The sequence below is a fragment of the Oncorhynchus keta genome, chromosome 25 (genome assembly GCF_023373465.1).
Source record: "Oncorhynchus keta strain PuntledgeMale-10-30-2019 chromosome 25, Oket_V2, whole genome shotgun sequence".
In the NCBI taxonomy this organism is placed as follows: Eukaryota; Metazoa; Chordata; class Actinopteri; order Salmoniformes; family Salmonidae; genus Oncorhynchus; species Oncorhynchus keta.
Window position 1 is genome coordinate 37,766,664 of NC_068445.1, and position 5,655 is coordinate 37,772,318.

The following is a 5,655-nucleotide window of genomic DNA, read 5'->3' on the forward strand; positions in this document are numbered from 1 at the left end:
AACTGAGTTTAAATGTATTTGGCTAAAGTGTATGTAAACTTCCGACACAGAGAAAGAGAAATAAAGAGCTGAAATACCAGTGTGGTGAGATTAAATGTCTGGAGGTGAATAACTGAGTTTAAATGTATTTGGCTAAGGTGTATGTAAACTTCCGACACAGAGAAAGAGAAATAAAGAGCTGAAATACCAGTGTGGTGAGATTAAATGTCTGGAGGTGAAAGGGTGCCACCTTGACTGTCCTATTATTCTCTGCACCTGAAATACAAAGCCTGACTGTCCTATTATTCTCTGCACCTGAAATACAAAGCCTGACTGTCTTTTTATTCTCTGCACCTGAAATACAAAGCCTGACTGTCCTATTATTCTCTGCACCTGAAATACAAAGCCTGACTGTCCTATTATTCTCTGCACCTGAAATACAAAGCCTGACTGTCCTTTTATTCTCTGCACCTGAAATACAAAGCCTGACTGTCCTATTATTCTCTGCACCTGAAATACAAAGCCTGACTGTCCAATTACTCTCTGCACCTGAAATGCAAAGCCTGACTGTCCTATTATTCTCTGCAACTGAAATACAAAGGCAGGTTGACCCTGTTAGAAGACATCCCCACCTGAACGTTAACTGACCCCATTAGGAGAAACCCCAGATAAATTCTCAGGAACGTCCCGGTTCCATTAGTTATGTAATAGGAGACCAGTCATTTAATGTGAGAAAGCAAACATTTGATTGTGCCACAGTTTCCCCAACAACCTCTACTTGACCTTACTGATCAGTGATGTGCCATCATTCGCATCTGAACTGAAGCTCTACTCCCGGCTTCTCTACCGCTAGGAGATACCAGGGGCAAGTGGCAGAGTCACTTGAGTAGACCGTTTTACCAACTTACTTTATGAAGATTAGACAAATCGTGTCCAACTTGATACAGAAAAACTGTACGGTATGAGAACAAGTCTCTGGTATTGTGTAATTACTTTGGTTATTTCAAAAACAATCCTCTGACCACACATGATTATTTACCGGTGTAGAAAGAACAGGCCTGGAGTCCTGTATACTACTGGAGATTAAATGTTGGGATCCAGTGACACACTGAACCATTTGAGGGTCTTCCCCTCAAGTCAAATGAGCAAAGCTTTATTTTTCTTTTTAATCAGCTGTGTTGTGCAGGTTTTGGATTTTGCCCTAGCACCCAGGGCAGGTCCCCGCAGAGCGAGTGAAAGGACATGCTGAATGTTCGGCTTCTTGGAGAAAGCAATAGCCATTTAAAAGACAACTTAATAAGCACGCTGTAGGATGTAGCAGAAATACCATGGCAAAAATAGTCAAGACACCCAAGCTTGCCTATTAGATGGTGCAGCTCTAGGCAATGGTAGTTTCAGTCCCCAACCTTCTCTGTACGACAGACTTCATGAGTGACAAACGAGATGCAATGCAAAGTTTTTTTTAATGCAGTAATTTAGCGCAACAAGGAGAGTGCAACAAAATGATACAGAGGAAAACATTCCTACATGCTAAAACCGATAACATACAGAAGACGCCGGAGCAGGATACACAAATAAATAAGTGTCTTTAGAGCAATCAGTCCCCATCTAAATACAATGTACACAAATACTGGATGCATTCATTTCCCCGGGAACCCAACAATGTGTGGATAGATTATTAAGCAATCTTACAAAACCACTAGCAATCAAGTAGTGATGCCAAATTAAGATGTCAAGAACTACATCTCCCACAAGTCAATGCAGGATCACCCATTGTACAGACCTGCTGTAATAGAGGAGATTACGTGCTTAACTTAGTTTTAAAAACACAAGGTAAACTAGTATTAGCCTGGTCACAGATTAGTTTGTACTGTAAAGACAAAATATAGCCATTGGCTCAACAGCACAAACAGATCTGGGAAAAGGCTATCACTTTGCCATCTATACATCAATATAAAGCATGATCTACTGTAGTCACTTAACACTACATGAAAATATAAGGGAGATCTATAGGTTGGATCATTGATTAATTGGGCCAATAGGGCTCACGTCAGACACTGATCAGCTGAGGGAACAGTTCATTGGCGAACACATCATCCCAGGATCCCTCAGAGCAGAGGGGGGAGGACATGTCGCTGAAGGGGGAAGGGGACCGCTCGTATCCGGAGTCGCTGTAGGTCTCAGTCAGGTAGGTACCAGTCTTCTCCAGGCCACCCAGGGCCAGGTCAGAGGTCGGCGAGACCGAGGACAGGAAGTCATCCAACACCCCGTGACTCTCAGGGATGATGACCACTTCCTCCGGCTCGTCTTTGACACACACCACCTCGCAGACCTCCTCAACCAAAGAGAAGACCTCCTCCATCTTTGTTACACTCTCCTCGTAATGCACTTCCTGCTGCCCAGGGGGAAGCGCCACCCCCTCCACAGGCTTGGTGTAGATGTGGTCAAAGTGGATCAGTTCATTAAGGGCCTCCAGCTTAACTGGTGTGGCCCCCAGAGCTGCAGGTGAGGGGGAAGGTACTCCTGCCCCCCCTCCGACCAGCAGCATCTCCTGCGCCTGGATCTCCTGCTCACTACACTCCTTGAGGAACAGCTCTGGGTCAAGGATGTCCAGAATGCCCAGCAAGAGATCAGACTGGAGAAGGGTGAGAAGGAGAGAATTACAACTCTGAACAGAGGCAGAAGACCATAGTTGAGTCTATGGGTGGATGTGGAAATGGCCACCAATAAACAGGACTGGGACAAGAACAACACTACTGGGAAAGCTCTTGGCAACACAAATCCAATCAATTACTATTCATTATAAAAAGTGCCGGTACATGGTTTCTTCTCCAATTGACAAAGCCCACATCACACTACAAAATGTCTGTTTACATTAGCCATAGCAGACAAAAATAGTCTCACCTCAGAGTCTGTAGAGTCAGGACTATCTGTATCCATTGGGAAATCTTCAGATTTGGGCATTGCTGGGCCTGCACCTGCTGCGGAGGCACACATAGCCTGAGTACTGCAGACTCAGAAGACCCGATCCCCAAACCTGCATCAATCCCACTGGACTCCAACACCTGACCCTGAGGAGAGAGGTGTTATAACAGTCCATTTTAAAAATGTTGTTATTTGTCACATGCTCCAAATACAACCAGTGTAGTAGACTTACCTTGAAATGATTACTGACAAAACCTTAAACAATACAGGTATGAAAATAGAGTTGAAATATCTACTAAATAAACTAAAGTGGATACCGGGACCAAGTAAATGTGCAGATTAGTAGAGGTAATATTACTGAGCCAAGGCTATAACAGAGCTGACAGCCAACCAGGTGGCCAACTTAGTTCACCCCCCCCCACCCTCCATCCTCTGCATAAGTCCCAGAGCGCTAAGAACCTTGGCGTGATCCTGGACAACACCCTGTCGTTCTCAACTAACATCAAGGCGGTGTCCCGTTCCTGTAGGTTCATGCTCTACAACATCCGCAGAGTTGCCTCACACAGGAAGCGGCGCAGGTCCTAATCCAGGCACTTGTCATCTCCCGTCTTGATTACTGCAACTCGCTGTTGGCTGGGCTCCCTGCCTGTGCCATTAAACCCCTACAACTCATCCAGAACGCCGCAGCCCGTCTGGTGTTCAACCTTCCCAAGTTCTCTCACGTCACCCCGCTCCTCCGCTCTCTCCACTGGCTTCCAGTTGAAGCTCGCATCCGCTACAAGACCATGGTGCTTGCCTACGGAGCTGTGAGGGGAACGGCACCTCAGTACCTCCAGGCTCTGATCAGACCCTACACCCAAACAATGGCACTGCGTTCATCCACCTCTGGCCTGCTCGCCTCCCTACCACTGAGGAAGTACAGTTCCCGCTCAGCCCAGTCAAAACTGTTCACTGCTCTGGCCCCCAATGGTGGAACAAACTCCCTCACGACGCCAGGACAGCGGAGTCAATCACCACCTTCCGGAGACACCTGAAACCCCACCTCTTCAAGGAATACCTAGGATAGGGTAAGTAATCCTTCTCACCCCCTAAAAGATTTAGATGCACTATTGTAAGTGGCTGTTCCACTGGATGTCATAAGGTGTATGCACCAATTTGTAAGTCGCTCTGGATAAGAGCGTCTGCTAAATGACTTAAATGTAAATGTAATAAGTAGCAACTCCACAAATCCTCTTACCTCTTTGGCTTCCAGGGCATCCAACCCCAGCCTCTGTCTCAGTTCCTCATTCTCGTTCACCAAGCCACATGTCTTTTGCTGTAAAAGCCTGTTCTCAACATGAAGTTTCTTGTTCTAGAGAAAGGAGGGGGGTGTGAACACCTCAGCCTATCAGCCTTTTACACCATGACACGTTTACATGGTGGATATACATTTACCTCCAACTCCAACGCTAGAACTTGGTCTTCCAGGTCCCCCATTTTAGCTTTTTTTCTGTCTCTGGCTGTCTGGGCTGCAACTCTGTTCTTCAGTTTCCTGAAGAGGACAAGACATTTGAAGCATTTTTCTTTAGAAATTGCTGACAGAACAAGTTGAACAGGAATGGCTTGTTAGTTATTGCACAATCAGCCGCCATATTCCTGCCACGCAGGCAGAACAGATCGAGTACAGCGCTGCTTCAAATATGAAAACCTGGTTCGGATCAGCTGACTGACTAGACTCCTCAAATCCGTTGATAAACAATACCTGTTGATAGTCCAGCCGAGTTGCGTCTTTGGCCTACGAATCTACCTTATATTCTACATGTAGAACGTGCATGTTTTATTCTTAGCCTAGTTATTGGAAAGACAGAAGTTCATGACTCTTTCCAGATGTGGGGAGAAGGGAGTAGCCGGCTTCCGTTGGACAATCAATTCACCATTGTTCCCTTTTGAGTCACAAGATATTATCGCATTTGATTGCCTAGATAATCATTAACATAAGCCTAGCCATGAACAATGTCACACTAAACAGCCCCTTCATGAAACTAACCTGCGAAGCTGCTTTTCTTCAGGACTCAAATGAGTGAGTCTCTGTCTTTTTCGCAGGGGTGGCCCAGTTGTCGAATTTGAGTCGGAATCGGAAGAATTGGCTTGGTTCGACGCAGATGAAGGCAAAACGACCGAAATGGACCGTCTGTAGCACTGTGTTGCGCTGGGAGAGCCATGCTGTTTCCCAGATATCAAGATTACTTTATGTCCCGCTGTCACCACGACCATCTTGTTTACCCTTATGGACCTATTTCGCTTAGAAATATTAGGGATGATTATTTAATTTTTTTCCAAAGAAACCTAAGGTTTCTCTCGGTCTTTCTATCCCCGTCAGTTCTCAAATATAAAAACGAGTACCGCTCGCTATGTATTTCTACAGTCGTGGTGAAATGTGATTGGCTCTCAGAGGCTGTGATGCTAGTCTCTGATTTGTCATAGAGCTGATGTAATTAGCATTCCTCCCCTTTCCTGTTGGTCTCATTTCCAGTCCAGGCTACGACAGATATAGAGAAAGGACCTCTGCCTACGCTTGGCACTAATAACAAACCCGACCGTTAAAAATTCCCAATAAAAATAACTCGAGGCAAGTATTTTCACCCTGGTGTATTAGACTACCTTCTCTTTAGACACATTAAAAGTATGTTTCTAAATAGCAAATTAGTTTTAATATAATAATAATAATATAATAATATAAAATAATAAATAATAATATATATATGCCATTTA

The 5,655-nt window shown here is 44.9% G+C and overlaps 1 pseudogene across 1 annotated transcript; it reads right to left on the bottom strand.

Moving 5' to 3' along the window:
• Window positions 1-1,423: 1,423 nt before the first annotated feature.
• On the bottom strand, window positions 1,424-5,287 carry LOC118378689 (uncharacterized; annotated as a pseudogene). The gene is made up of 5 exons (XR_004824481.2): window positions 4,931-5,287; window positions 4,339-4,435; window positions 4,142-4,255; window positions 2,884-3,050; window positions 1,424-2,614 (listed from the first exon to the last, which is right to left on the bottom strand). The product of XR_004824481.2 is annotated as an uncharacterized LOC118378689 (transcript).
• Window positions 5,288-5,655: the final 368 nt, after the last annotated feature.